The sequence below is a fragment of the Protopterus annectens genome, chromosome 9.part0 (assembly GCF_019279795.1).
Source record: "Protopterus annectens isolate FY-2018-M chromosome 9.part0, PAN1.0, whole genome shotgun sequence".
In the NCBI taxonomy this organism is placed as follows: Eukaryota; Metazoa; Chordata; order Ceratodontiformes; family Protopteridae; genus Protopterus; species Protopterus annectens.
In genome coordinates, this window is record NC_056743.1 from 1,355,433,935 (window position 1) to 1,355,451,369 (window position 17,435).

Below are 17,435 nucleotides of genomic sequence, written 5' to 3' on the forward strand. Positions count from 1 at the left end.
AACATAAACTGTACAGTATAACAGGAGACTAAGAGGGGGGGATACGCACAACAATAACCCCAATGTGGGTGGCTGTGCCCAGAACAACCACACCCAACTATATATATACCAACTCCAGTATCGCTGTACAGCTCTACAGTGGGTAAGAGGGCATTTACACATCCACTACTAGTTTTGATGGAATGCATTTCCACAAGATGATTCCTCTGAAAGGTTACCTTTTGCCAGGTCATTCTCAGACAAATGATCTCCTGGGACATATAATTTCTGCAAACTGAGGTAGATCCCCTCACATACACACACACACACACACACACACACACACACACACACACACACACACTCACACACACACCTACTTTGCAACACTGAGAGTAGAACCCCTACCTAGGTACTTATTGCTACTAATGTGTTTGGCCTTAATTGCACACACCACAGAGCTTTTAGAATGAGGTGTGCCCTGAGTTTCCTGTTAAGTGAAGAAAATCACCAGGCCTTGTATGGTATGGTAATGGGAAATGTACTGGGTGTTAATGAACAATACATAATATGACATGCTGTCATATACACATTGACAGACACATACAGTCATAGACACTTTTGACAGACCTGGGTTTAGCAGTGCTAACTACCTTGCCAGTGAATCCACACTGTTAGGGAGTTTTTGCACACAGCAACATGCATCATTGGGCTGGATAGTGTAATCAATTACCTGTATGGGTGATGGTGACAGTGGTCCTCATCCAGCGGACCTTGGGACATATACTGGGGGTGCCATGTTGTAAAGACAGTATACCCAGCACACACACCCCATCTTGGATATTGTACTCACTGAAACCCATGATAAAGCTCTGATATAGCCACAATCATACATTGACCAGGACTACAATACATACCCTTGTCTATCTAATCAGTATATGCATTTACTGCACATGCCACAGGGATAGTAGGGTGAGCATTTGTCATGGCTTTCCTAATGTCAGCAACATCACCATCCCTTATAATGTATGGCAAGGTTTAGTGTATTTGGAGAATGTGGTGTCAGAATGCTGTCTCCTACAAATATGCACACTCACACACAAATACACACACATGCACATACACACACGCACACACACACACACACACACACACACACACACACACACACACACACACACACACACACACATACACACACACACACACACACACACACACACACACACACACACACACACACACACATACTCACATTTGCCAGGACTCAGAGGGTAACCCATGTCTATCTACCCATTTGTAGAACAGTGTTATGCTGGTACTGCAAGCTCCAGGTAGCCCATAGGGTGAAGACTTTTACAAGGTACATTTAATGTGAATTACAGCAGCCCTTTCTAAATATAGCAATGGGGGTGTAGTGAGTGATAAGGCCCTCAGAGTATTTTGAACTACAAGTTTACAAACACACAGATACTGTTATACTCAGTTATGCACACATACACACATTTGTCAGTTTTGAGGTCCATAGCTGCAGGTGTTCCTAGGAGTGTACCAACCTAATGTCCATGGAGAGATGAGAAGAGTAGGGCATGTGAGTGCACTGGTATCATGCCACCTGACATTTGTCAGCAGGCCGTCTATCAACTGATGTCACATGAGTGATCCCCAGGGTGACAGTTAAAGTCAGCATCTACTCCTCTGGTTTTCTCTTGCAGAGGGCCAGTGAGGTGCTCCAGTTGACATGTATGCAACATATATTGCATAACATAGTCAGTGTTTAGGTTAGGGGCATGTACCCAAACATGTTCTGTCAGCTGTGGTAGTCTGTTTGAGGTATCCATGGCATGTGGTGCATACAGAGTGGGATTTCCTAGCTGTGGCATTCAGAAGACAGCTGGGCAAACATGTAAGTGTCAGTCAGAGATTGCCTGTAAGCAGCCAAGATGAATACCTGACATCTGCACATCTGTACAGAGGACAGACAGAAAGCAGCTAGCCAACAGGTCATGCATTAGGATATATATTCTGACAGATACACGTCTGAAACTGATAGGTATGCCATTACTACATAAGAGCAGTCCTCAACGACATGTTCTAAAACATAGTAGTCTACAGGTAATATCAACATATCAAATCAATATCCAATAGGAGATGCATAAAAACATACAGGTCAAACACCAAGAACAAGATAGTTGGTACAAAGAGTCTGGCCTTGCATGCAGGGGGCTATGGTTCCAGTACTACAATCTGCAATCTACTCTTACTTGGAAAAGCACTGTTAAAAGTGGTAATGTAATGATACAATACATGCATGTGTGACTGCATATAACCTGGGATACTACCCAAGTATGAAACACATACAAAGAGAAAAGATTGTGGCACTACCCATGTATACTTAAGTGTTCTATGCAGTATACTCACACCACTTGCTGCTGCAATGACAGCACATAGAAGCATGTTATGTACATGGAATTAAATGCATTAAAGATGTCATTACCATGCTATTTTATCCAACGTGAATGTCATCAGTGGTTACCAGGGCTGAGCTATGCTTAGCAGATGTAAGCATTACTTAAATGTAAATGCTAAGCAGAATTGCGCACTGGTAAGTGAAGTCTACATGGTGTAAGCACCTATACATTTAACAGTACGTTAGCAGCTCTTACCATCGAACAAACCTGCTTAAAGCTGCTCAAAACCGGCTTAACCACTCTGTCTCCAACAGTCCTTGTACTGCCTAGCAACAAAATAAACAGCCCTTGCAGATCTTGAACCCAGGACCCTGTAAACTATAGTCACAGCAGTTAATGACTAAGCCATCTGAGATGTGAAAATGTCTGTTGTTTTTCAAATATATCATTCAGTATAAATACTGAATAATAGTGAAAAACTGCTCTGACTACTGCAATTGTTTAGTACTTGTAACTGAAACAGGTGTTCAGTCAGTCATGTTCTTATATGAAAATATATGCATATCAGATTAATATGGTGGGATACATCTGAAAAAGTATACACAACACTCATGTTTACACATAGGATATGTATATGTTTATACATATATGTATATACATATTCATACACACATATATCTATATATCGATTTAGTGCCAATTTCACCCCCCTTTCTCCCCCTATAGGGCCCATCTCAATACCAAAAGATTGCCAAATTTCGGTAATCACGGCCACACAGGTAGAACCACACTCTCCAAAGCTAAGAATATGGCATCCATGGGACCAGATGGCATCCCAGGCTGTGTACTACATGAATTACAAAATGAACTGTCACCTCAACTAAGTGTCATGTTTAATCATAGTCTCACCTCAGGATTTGTACCCACTGAGTGGCACACAGCTACAGTTATCCCACTCCACAGGGGGGGGGGTTCCACCTTGGATCCCAGAAACTACTGTCTCATCAGTCTGATGAGCCTGATCTGCAAGGCCATGGAACACATTATCGCGGAACTTATAAACAAAGACATTGGCAACCTTCAAACACTGGATCCCACCCAGTTTGGGTTCGTGAAGGGACAATCTTGTCACCTGAATCTGACTGACTTCTTCGAATCAGTCTCCAGAGTTGTGGACGAAGGTAAGGCGGTCCACACAACCTATCTGGACCTCACCAAGGCCTTTGACACCATCCCCCACTCTGGAATCATAGATAAACTTACTAGGCTGGGCATAAATCACTACGGCACTCGATGGGTAGCCAACTGGCTTACTGACAGAACCCAGACTGTAAAAGTAGCCGACTCCAAATCCAGCTCCAGACAAGTAACAAGTGGAGTACCTCAGGGTTCAGTCCTGGGACCGCTCTTGTTTGGCATCTACTTGTCTGAAGTACAGGCCAACACTAAGGGACTCTGGCTAACAAAGTTTGCAGATGACTGCAAACTGGGAGCCATTATTGAATCCACAAATGATGTGGATATTCTACAAAAGGGCCTTACAGAAACAGATGCTTGGTGCCAGAGCCATGGGCTCAAGCTTAATGCCAAGAAATGTATAGCTATCCCCTTTGGGAAAAACCATGTACCCATGAATTACCACATAGGTGGTAGTACACTAAACACTGAAAGTGTGATGAGAGACTTAGACAGGGGTCCAGGGAAGTAAATATTATGGGAAGAAATATCCAGGGAATTGTTATGGCTTGGCTTGTATAAGCCCTAGGGCCGATAGCCCAACCTATGAACCTCTATATATATATATATATATATATATATATATATATATATATATATATATATATATATATACATTTATGTATGTTTATATATAAATATATATATATATATATATATATATATATATATATATATATATATATGTGTATGCATACATATGTGTATGTATGTATATATAACATATGCCCATGACATGTAGTGGAGTTATACCTCAGAACCATAACTCTCATCCAGTTACTGCAAGGGAACGTAATGTATGTGTTGCAGTTATAAATGTAGAATGTTGCTACAGTGACAGACGTTGTGTCAATATACATGTTGTGAAGGAAGGCTCTTCTGAAACTGACATGTACGCCATCAGTTACTGACAGACATCATAAAATCATCATAGTGAAGTACCACACAAATCACAGTAATGATCCTATGGAATACAGAAACAATATGAGCAATAAACAGTCTGAAACAATCTGGTCAGTCAGGAGTTGTACACAGAGCATCTTAGTGCAAGAAATGTGAAGCAAGCATGACAAAGGGGATGTTTAGAGCCATGAAAATGGGGGTATATCACAAATATTGGACTAGATAAGCTCATACAGTTGATGCATTCACACCCTCCTGTCTGTCCTAACACATATTAACTGGAGGAGCAGAGATCCCAAGCCACATACTTTACACTAGTTAGTGACATACATTTTCACAGTAGGCCACTGTTTTGTCAGAAATACGCAACAGGTATGGTGGCCGAGCAAGTACATCTGACAAATATCTAGACATAACATCACTCTAGGGTAAATACACTGCGCTGTTAGGCATGTCACCAAGCACTGTCTACACTACAGGCAGACTGCCACAACACTAACCCAATTTATCTATGGGGGAATTCACATGTAATTGCAAATATAGCAGGCACTACAGGCATGTAACAGCATTGGATAAAATATACCAGTGTGAAAATGCATACTCACAACCGATTTCAACATGGTCACAGTCACATAATGGTAATCCTAAGTAATAGTACAGTCGATGGCCTGTGTGCACAAAAATCATCATCATGTTTACCACTCACACACTAACCCTACATATACTGGCCCAAATCACAATGTAGTCTGATGCCTGACTGTGGTATGGGACATGTCTCAGTCTGGCCCTACAAACATATAGACTGATAGGGTATCAGAAACTGGAGCAGCATGCAGTGTCAGATAGAACAGGACCAAGAACACTGACATCTACCCCAGTCTGTACACAAACCAAATAATATGACCACAATACACTGCTACATAATACAGACACTCTGTCAACAATCACCATAAGTGCACAGATCTCACTACTGTACAGGCTACCACAGAATATCCAGGTTTTGTCCACAACTATTAGGCATCCTTTACATCATGTCTGGCAGTCTGATATATCACCGGCTAGATATCAGGAATTATGTAATTAAATAATGGTATACTGTACATATCCACCTCTTACTGCATGATATATGAACAAAGGGTGACAGACTTGGGGGACAGAGGCACAAACACAGGGCCAATATTCACATATTGCAGTTAGAAACTGAGAACATTGCTGGTGTAACAGGGTTTGTTGTGACATATCTCTTCTGAAGGATATGACGTCAGTAACACACAGGGATTTTAGCATTTCCTGAGTACAATAATCAGAGTATGCTACTGCATTTATGAAGACAGAAAATGTGTGAGTAATACACCAAATCTCAGGCTCCAAACTCTGGCCAGTCTGCAGATAGCCCTACAGGTGAGAGTTTTCTCAACCACATAACACTGTCATGCCAGACTTTAAATCATGCAGAACAACCATATCCACACAAACCCTGTTAAACCAATATTACTTCAAATGTAGAACAGCAATACTTACATTCTGTCTCCATGTCTGGAACACCCCCCTCCAGTTTTCTGGCCTGTCTCCATAGTGTTTGTTGTAACAGGTATTTCCAACTACCCTCTGTGATGCTGATTGTCACACACTCACATGAAGTCCTGCTCACAGTGAGGGAAAAGAGCCTACACCTACTTGCACTAATTACTTATAGGGGTGTGTTTCCATGCAATTGGCTGTAGGAACAATACCACAGATGTTCCACATGTAATTAGCAAGTGGAGGACTCCAATTTGTGCACAGGCCATCAGCTGATTATAAGCATTACCTACCAAAGTCAAGCTGCTGCCTAGGCAAAACAGATGAAGTCTTCTACATCTACCAGAGAGGGGGTGAGAGAGAGACAGAGGGAAAGAAAGACATGAAGAGAGAAAGAGCCAAGTGTGTTTGTGTATGATCTGTGGGTAGAGAGAGGTCTGTGGGTATTATAATGGTTGCCTATATATAAATGTATGGCTGTGTATTGTGTACAACAACCTCTACAGTGTATGACAACTGTTGGCCTTGTAATGCCACATTGGGACATATGGGTACTCCATATGAAAATGTAGCAAAACCCACCTTACAATGGATCCTGTTATTTACACAATCACACCAACACACAGCCATGATACTGATGACACACACACACACACACACACACACACACACACACACACACACACACACACACACACACACACACTTGCCAGTACTGAGTTTCAAACCCCTACCTAGCTATGTATTGGTACTATAGTGTTACACAGTTATCGCAAGCACCACAGCGGTTATATGTTGGAGAACTGTCCAAAGGTATCCTTGAAAGTGACTGACATCAGCTGCAGTGCTAAAGGAGGGGTGAGGGAAGGGCAGTAAGTGTGAATGACCACAAAAGCAGGTGTCAACAAAGACTCATGCACTCTCACACACAAACACACACATTTTCACAGTTGCCAGGAACAGGATTAGAACTCCTACCTAACTTGTTTGCTACACGATGGTATTATGCAGTTATTGCAAGCACCATGGCAGTTATATGTTAGCGAGCTGTCCAAAGGCATCTTTGAAGGTGACTGACATCAGCTGCAGTGCTAAAGGAGGGGTGAGGGAAGGGCAGTAAGTGTGAATGACCACAAAAGCAGGTGTCAGCAAAGACTCACACACTCTCACACACAAACACACTTGCTAAGACCAGAATTAGAACTCCTACCTAACTAGTTTGCCACACTATGGTATCATACAGTTATCAGAAGCACCACAGAGCTTATAGGACTGAGACTTGGCCAAAGGGTTATTTCAAGGTGGCTGACATCAGTAGAAGTGGTAACATGGGCAATGGGAAGTGCAGTGTGTGTGAGTGGGCCATCAATCATTCCTCTGGAAACAGACACACACACACACACACACACCCAGTCACACACAACTTTACATTTGACAGAACTGAGTATACAAATGCTACATGAATACTGGTTTTTACTATTGTGTTAGACAGTTATCAGAAGCACTGCAGACACTATAGGGCTGAGGGCTAGCAAAGGGAATGTCTAAAGTGATTGACATCTATACATCATGCAATATCGGCCAGTTGTATGTGTAGTGGGTGGGACTTTTATCTATCACTGTCTGTCTCTGTCTTCCCCACATCTGTGTGTGTGTGTATGTTTGACATATTATAGTGTGTTGGCCTTGGATATGGGTGAGTATTCCTATACAATGTGTGTGAAGCATAAATGGTGTACAATTTGGTGTGTGTGTACAGACCTCTGTAAATGACAGGTATGTATAGTCCACTGTGTTTTCAGACATGGGCTTCATTTCTCTAAGTGTAGGAGCATGCCCGGTATGACCTTCTGCATTGAGTGTGTGAATCCATTCCAGGTAGGGTTGTACTCCAGTCCAGGGTTTGGTGTTCTCATCCTACATATAGCAACCAGTTTCTGCAGGATATCTGTAGCTGGGTTGACAATATGGAGTCACAATGGGTGACAGATAGGGGGATACTGTAACTATTGCTTTCTGTACTGCTTGTGCTACATGGTTGGTGTTAGCAGAGATATTCAGACATATTTACTGTTTTACATTGTGATGTATTATGTCATCAACTACTGACAGATATAATTATTTGCTCACAGTTATATACTGGGAAATACAAGATGAATAATGTTGAGTCCAGTATTGTGGTCCGCAGCCTACACATTCTTGCACACTACTGCCATTGTGGAGGGGTAGCTACAGACACTTGCTGATGGGTCTGTGTAAATGGTCCAGCACCTTGGTAGTATGGTGGCTGAGGATCCCCTTGTTGTACATATAACGACTTAACAGAATGGCCATATCCTGCTGTGGCCATACCTTTCAGCTGTACAGATTTACCCAGGTTACCCAGAGGCAGGGCTCATATATATATGGTCAGGTTCCTTTCACGTTGTGGTTTACAAGCAGGTTTGTTGCCACTCATTGCTGGGTTTGCAAGCAGGGGTAGTATGGGCATACATCAGAGTTTCAGACTTCACACACTCCATGACATCCATCCATCTACACCCCCCAATCTGTTATTCTATCCTCGTCCTAACATTATGTGAGCGATATCTGGGAAGTATCCCTGTAGTTGGCCCTTCATCCCAGCAGTATGTATGGATTGGCTCGCAGTTGATACAGTGAGACATGGGGGGCATGCTACTGTCAATATGGCCTTGCATTTCTGTTCTGTTGACTGTGTTAGTTTGTTATTTGGGACACCATGAGTTACCATACATTGGCAGTATGGGTAAGGCACAGGCCTTTGACAGAAGACTGTAGGCCATTTGGTAGTGCTACAGGCCATCTGTAGCAGGCCAGTGGATTCCCCTGGGGCGACAGGGTAACTGTTTGAGGTGATAATGGCAATAGTTCCTGTACATATTGACCCATTGGTTTGGATGCATGCAGGGAGCTTCTTACAGCTAGGGACACACCTGCATAAGACACCTCTTTAGCTTGCTGCATTCTGTGGGTATTACCATACAGAAGTAAGGTCATACTGTACTCATTCCCAACAGCAAGGATATGACCTGTGATAAATCTGTGTCTGATGGTGGAGTGAGCTGGGTGCATGTGTGATATGGAAGCTACTTGCAGCTGACTCACAGATATACCTGGGACATTCCCTTTATGCTGCCTTGTGCAGGGACATAGGCAGTCTCTCATTACTTCATAACTGTGCCTTTTGTGGTCTGCCAGTGATTGTCCAGACTACATCAGTATTCCATACTACACAGACAACTAATGTGCTGGTAACCTTTATGTACAATTCCAAAGTTGTATGCAGTTGACAGTTACATTTTATGCACTCTGTCTAGGGTACTTCCACCTGTGTACTGTATGTATGCATGGGCCCACATTCATGACATGTCCATCTTTCAGACAGTGACAGATATTGACATCTGGAGAGTGAGTATGGATGACTGCTGAGAAGCATTGTGGTTGGCACTGCAGTTGTCAGAACATGGTCATGTCATCCACAGTACTGCCCATAGGCCACCAACACACAGCCCTCCATGCCTACAAGCTGATCACTTCCACACAATATTGAACACATGACAGTCTAACACATGGACCCCTGCATATTATACACATGCAACAATCTATCCTGTAGATTGGGCCAGCTCAGGTAATCTGTGCTCCAATGTCATTACACCTCACACTTACATGTTACTGCATTTTGACATGGGATGGGGGGCATACCTGACAACTTTAAACATTTGCTATAACTGTACTGGTATTTCATGTACTCTGTTGGCTTCCATTTCATTTTGTATTCTGATCTATCATGCAGACTGGAGGCATTTCAGTAGTGTACAGATCTTAGGTTTTATTGACCTACATTTCACTTTCAGACTTCTTACCCTTCAGAACTGACATACAACCGTCAGACCTTTTGTAGTCTGTCTGTGTAGGTCTGGAGGGGGGCTGTTAATTGATATTGGAGGCCTTAGACCAGCCTTTCTTTATGGTCATCTACACCTGTCCTGCTGGCTGAGGCTGGTGATGGGTATGTGAGCTGCACTGACAAGCATGTATGTGTCCTATAGACACACATTTGGGCCACGACATGTACTGCAGTGGGATTTCTCACCTTGTCTAGTACTGCCTAATATGTTGACACCAGTATTTGTTATGGATCTCATGCTGCCCATATAGGTGTCCACTATCTGCTGCCATTCCATTCATATATCCGATTCCCTTGCATGCTCACATACATACCATAGATACAACTATGAGAACATACTACTCCATTCAGCAATTGATAGGAATACTGACTTACCTTGTTTCTGTGCCAGTATTGAGGATGGTGCTAGAGGGCTGACTATGTTGGATGCACATAGTAAACTCCCTATACATGGTAAAGCGCAGGTAGTGTCATGTTTGGCATGCCTTTTACTGTGTGTGTGAGTCAGAGAGAGGTGTCATTCTCTGGGTCCCTACCGTGTCAGTGTATGTGTTATGTGTTGTCTCTTTGCCAAAGCCTGGGCATACTGGGCATGCCTCCTTCTGCCTACATGGGCAGGCTCAGGTAGTTCCTCCTCAGAGTCACTATGTGCATGTGATGGCCTAGGCAATGGTGGGGGGCTGTGTGGCCTTGCCCCGTGCTGTTCCTGCTGCAGCTGTTTCCACAGGATCATATTGTGTAGCATGGCACATACTATGAACATCTGTGTACATGCAGCTGGAGAGTACTGCAAGGCTCCACCAGATATGTCCAGGCAGTGGAACCATGACTTGAGCATCCCAAACACACGCTCTATTATATATCTGGTTTGTGCATGTGCCTCATTATGGAGTTCTTGTTCGTGTGTGTGTGCGTTTCTGATGGGTGTCATTACCCACGGGTCCAGTGCATAACCAGCATCCCCCACTAGGTGGCCATATGGGATGTCCCCACTGGCAAATGACTGGTACAGCTGTGTCATATGCCAGATGTGGGAGTCATGATAGCTTTCAGGGCTGCCAGCACACACGTTCAAGATAATTCCCTGGGCATCCCACATGACCTGTCAGTTGATGGAGGGGAAGCCCTTGCAGTTTATGTAGACCCTACCCCACTCTCCAGGTGGTGCTTTGATGTGTATGTGCGTGCAGTCTATAGCACCCACTACCTCAGGTTATTCTGCTATTTGGTGGAAGAGATGCATATTGCTGGTCAACACCTCACTGGTGTTGTGGAAATATATGTGCTCACCGTCATGTGCTGACATGGCATCCAGGAACTGGTGGAGTACCCTGGATGCTGATGCCTGTGAGATCCCCATGATATCCCCAGTTGGCCTTTGGAAGGTACCTGTGGCTAGTATTCTTAAGCCTACACATACCTTGGTATCCACTGGGATGGGTTCCCCTCTGTTGGTTCTGTGTTTGAGGTGTGGCCAGCACAGCTCAACAATTTGCTGTAGAATGTCCCTGTCCACCCTATAGCACTCCACTATCTCCAGCTCATGTAGCCCCTGGTAGGTTACCCTGGGTCTCTACACTCTTCTCCTTCTCCTCACTGTGGGTTGGTTGTCAGCATTCACATCCTCACCACCCTCAGTCTCTTCCACATATTTATGTATGAGACCGACAGCAGCCCCTAACATTTTGTTAGTTTTGTCATGTAAAATTTCCCCATCTGTATACACCAGTGGTGTAGAGTTTGTGGGGAAAACCACACTGGAAGGTGTTTGCATAGTTTATAGTAGTATACTAGGCTGTTCCATGTGTAATTGGCTGATTCTGATACATTACACCTGCCAGCTATGCTAGTTCTCCTTGATTGCCTTCCTACTGCTGTTTCCCCCAAAAAAGTCTGAAAGGTGTTTGCACAGTTTATAGCAGTGTGCTGGGCTGCTATATGTGTATTTAGCTGATTCTGATACAGTCCACCTCCCAGCTATTCTAGTTCTCCTTGATTGCCTTCCTACTGCTGTTTTCCCTTCCCATTAAGCCCAGAGGTGCACAGTGCATACCCAGTCCTCAGATGTGCACAGAGCTGCTATTTCCTGTTTTGTTTTTGTTTTTTTTTTGTTTGTTTTGTTTAAAACCCGGTGTGCAGTGCACATACCCGTTTAGGGGTCAGTGCTCAGGAACATCTGACACACCCCCTTCCTTAGTTGTGCTTAGCTAAGGGCAAACACGAGCCAGAGAGCTCCAGTGAGCTTACAGCAAGCATGACACACACCCTTATAAAGTCATTCAGCTCTTAGACTTGCACTGTGGTATTGCTACACCTACACGGTTGGGTGCAAACTAACACTGAGAGAAAATCTGTGATTCAGTATCAGTCTCCTCATTTGCATAAAACAGAATGCTAATTCATAGTTACTACACTCACACTCAGCCTTCCCCCTTAGCAACCATTACTCCCTGGTATTGTTGTTTTATGCATGCCATTGACTATCATGGCAAAATGCTGATTTGAGTTTAAAAGCTTATTTTCCACTTTATTTCTTATTTTCGGTCCAATCCCATTTGCGCACTGCTGCCCTACCCTTAAACGGCTGAAACTGGACCAAATAAAAGTAATTTTTATAATTCTACAGCTATTTATCATGCCAATGGCCATATATTTAGCCATTGGCATGCCTACTCCATTGAATACATGCTTTCTTTGGAGCCTCCGTTTTGTAATTTGCAAAAATGTATTTGGTTAGTAGCCGAATACATTTCTGCGGATTACACTATTCCTGCACAGACGCCTGCCTGCTTCCTGGATCACTAATTCACCTCATTTGCATGGTTTTCACCTGCAAATGGGGTAATTAGCATATAGCAGTCTGTGCAAAAATAGTGTAGGAGTGCTCGTGCACATGCCAGAAGCTCATTCCTGGATCGCTCAGCGGCCATATTGGGTGCAGCAGCTCTTGCACTATTCCTGCACACCATGCAGAGCTTGCTGAATCCTGGGGCTAGTCTTTACTTTCATTCTTATACTATCCATATTTTAGCATATCCATTTTTATTTTATCCACTTCTTTTATATCTTCAAAACCTCTTCTTTACATAGTTTTCCTCATATGTTTTTTACTCTTTTACATTTCCAAACACATATTCCATAGTTTAATATTCCTGACTATGCAAACATATTCTATCACTTTTCTTTTTATATGGCATATTTCCTTTCACTGGCAATATATCTATTACCAATCTCCACAAAAAAATCTTGACATTCTACTTTCTGATTACACCATTTCCTTCTTATTTTATAGCTTTAATTTTTTCATTGTTAGATTTTGTCACTGTTTTACACAGTAATGTTTTATCATTACATTCTTATACCATACTTTTTTGTCGTTTTCTATATCACCAGTTTTTATTTTGAATAAAAATATTTTTTCTTCGTAACATTTTATTACTTCATTTACACACTCTTTTTTTCTTTTGCTCTTATTATCATACCCCAAAATTTATCATATTTATATTTATATAATTTTACTTCTAATCTCTCATATTTTCCATTTATATACTTTAACACTCTGTACAAATTTAATAAATCAACATATACCACTGGGCTAATTAACCCTAAACCTCCTCCTTCTTTATTAAGATACAAAACTCCTCTTTTTACTGGGTTTAATCTAGAACCTCATATAAATGAAAAAAAATATCTGGAATAATCCTTTTTCAAATGATGTTAGCAACATAAATACACTTGCTAAGTATGCTAGTTTTCCCATGAGTACTGGATTTATCAAATAATCATTTTTTTCTGAATGATAATTTATATGATCTCCAGAAAAGACCAGTTTATTTTATTTCTTCTATTGTTTTTTTTCCCATTGAATTCTACTTACATCTCTATTCCCAGATTTTATACCTAACACAGAAATTTAATTCATTATAAAATATATACCCCCTATCTTTACTGCATCACCTATACCTTTACATTTTTCTTTACTTAAAGCCATCCTTATCACCTCTAGATGCTCATTTCTGAAAAGTATTACTTCTTTTTTCCAAATTTTGTTTTTTGCAATTATTATAATATCATTTGTTTATGTTAACAGAACTGGAATTCTTAACCATTTTGGGTGTTTTAAACTCCACCTCCTTTTCTTTGTAATTTATTTCACATACTATCACATTCATAACTAATGCAAAGAGTATAGAATTCATTGAACATCCCTGCCTTACACCACTCTTCATATTCTTCATATGTACCAGTATTTTTTCATGACTGGTATTTATATATATATATATATATATATATATTTTTTTTTTCTCTCTTTCTGTTTTTTTACCACAGTATTACAATCCCATCCGCCAGTCCATAAACACCTCTTGCCAAAAACTTTTGCAGTGTCCAGTACTTCTTTACATAAAGTTTTCAAATGTCCTTTCAAAGCCTGTCTTTCCACCTCTGTTTGAATTTTTATATGAATTTTCTTTTTTGTTTCCCTGTTAAATGCTTTTATTACATAAAGATTCCATAGGTTATAGTTTTTCTTTTTTCATATTCCTCAAGAAAACTTTCCATTGAAAAAACAGCCTCAGATATAATGTCACAAAATGCCTTTTGTTAATAAGAATAAATGCTCTTACCTTATGTGCTTTTACACTCAAATGAGCTATTAAAATTGTTCCACATTTCATACCTGTCCATTTCTTTGTCTTCTTTACTTTGAGTCCTTACCACATACTTCCATTTTTCGTTTTCTTATGACTTTTACTCCCCTTTTGCCTTATTTTACTTTTTTTTGCATGTTTTCTTTTCTATCTCATCACTGTTCTTCAAGGTTGCCTCTGTACCCTCCTTTTGTATTTTCTGCAAAATGTACTGTAGGAAACATCTCCCTCATTTTCTGGCTCACTCTGCTTTACCTTTTCTTTATGTAAATCATCCCATTATACATCCATCATTTGCCAAATCATTTCCATCAAACAGATTTCCTTGAAACATCTCCTCAGAATCCTACGCACATCTCTGATCTTGACATTTGCTTTCTCCTCCATTTCTCTCACCACTCCATTATCTCCTTCTCTCTCTCTCTCTCTCTCCATCTGCCTCCCTGTTTCTCCAGGCCACCTCTGTGCCAGGAATGGAACCAGGACGTGCTCCTGCAAAATGAGTCCCACTCACAAAAATGACAAGTAGGAGAAGTTCCCCCGATGCTCTTACTAAATTTACCCTAGTAGTATAAATACAACCTCAGGTTTCCCCTAAAAAGAGGCCACTAGCCTTTTGAGACTAATCCGGTTGACAAAGGATAAATAAAATAAAAATGAAATAATTCAGAATTCTCTTTTCCCTTTCACATGCAGGAGACTTAGGGAACAACATTGTCCCTGTATCTCAAACAAAATCAGGAATCTAATTAAACAAAGAGACAAGGCTTGGGCAATCTGGAAAGAGAAAGCACCAAATGATCAATTTCATCAAGCTTACCATTCCCTTAGAAAACAATCCAAATTAGCAACCATATCTGTTAAATCAGTATTTTTTCTGGCCCCCATAGACTTCATTCTACTGAGTGAGCCCCCAGTCCTCCAAGGCCATGTTAGGTCTACCAGACATCCTCATACCCTCCCCTGGAATACTTCTGTATTGTTGGGACCGATCATGTATCTTAAGTGCATCCTGGGAACTTGAATATATTTGCTTTCATCTATTTTTTATTCTTTTGTGTGCCCTACCCACTCTGTTTCCCCACTCCCCACCCAAACCCATTGACTTCATCTGAGAGCAACTCCCCTCTTTGGACCACACCTCCTCTTAGGGAGCGTCATTTACAAGCACCCTCCCACCCACACCTATCCCTCCCTGCCACTCCATGAGTCGCCAAGCCACTAATCAAACCCATATCACCTGGGTCATAGTCAGGGCTTTATCAATCTGTGCCACCAGAGTGGCTTGCAAAATCAGTATTTGTAAGAGAAAAGCAAATGAGAGCAATCAGAACACCTAAGTATTTTGGAAAGAAATAAAATTCATAACAAGCCAAACTTTCAACCCCGTCAATCACTATCAAAAATAACAAAAAAAAAAAAACAACCTTTCTGAGGACGATTATAAAAACTCCTCCTTCAAACCCTCTTCTCCAGATTGCAGCTTACAGTCAAGGCTATATCCCTTAGCAGACTACACAGCGATTTCCTACTTCTCTGAGATCTCTGTTAAATAGAATAAGATCTTACTAAAAAACTTAAAACTCTCCTCTACAAACATCTCTCCACCCTACTTTCTTTAACATAGCAGTGGATAAAATTGCCAAATCTATTACCTTCATATACAATCTTTCACTTACTTCATGAATAGTTCCTCTCCATGCTAATGTACCAGTACCCTATCCCATTCCTCTTCCAAAAGTACATCTTCTCCAAACTCAAAGAGATTACAAACCAATATCCAATATCTCCCCATTAGCCAAAATCTTGGGAAAATTCTTTACAAACAAAATGTTTAAATACATCAGTAGCTATGGCCTTCTGTTAGGTAAGCAGCATAGCTTTGGAAAAGTATTTAATACCACTACAGCCCTTCTCACTGCAACAGATGCATTTTATGATAACATCAACATCATTACAGATGGCATATTTATAGAGCTGACTGGGGCAACTGAAACTATAAACCACAAACTGCTTATTACCAAATTCCAAAAATTTAACTTTGGTGCCAATAAAATGGTTTCTAAGCTATTTCAAAAATAAAAGTTTTCAAGTACCTTTAAATAAACAACTTTTAAACAATTGGCATGCTCGGTGCAGATATCCTTCAGGGATTAGTCTTAGGGTCACTGCTGTTCTCCTTATTTAATAATGACCAATCACCATTGAATGTTTCATTATACACTAACCATATTCTTCTACTAGAAGCACATCAGTCTCCCTCCAACTTGGAAAAAATCACTCCAATAATCTTTTTGTAATTTCTGAACTGAAGCAGAGAATATCAACCTCCACATTAACCTTAAAAAGAGAAATGCAATGCTCTTTTCTACTCCTAACAAATTACTACAACTGTCATGCTTAAGGAATACCAGATACCCATAAAAACAATATTCTCAAAGTGTCAGAATACAGCTACTAAGGCCTTACTCTAACCCCTCCTTCAGCTTCAATGTTCTTAATGACAATATAGTTAATAATGCCTCAGCACAACTCAAATTGTGCTGTAGAATATTAAATCTCCTCTCTCTTGCAACATGCATATAACTTTGGAAAAACATTCCTCCTTTTAAAAACAGAATATGGGTTCCTATTTTTACCTTTTATTCTGCCTACAACACTCACAGGCTCCAGACTTTAGAAAACAAAATTTGCAGATTTACGTTGCTTGCAGACCCTCTTACCTTACCCCTCATTGCAACCTTCTTAAAAAAACTAAATTGGCTACCAGTCACTGAAAGATCAACCTATCTCCTAGGCACCCTGAAA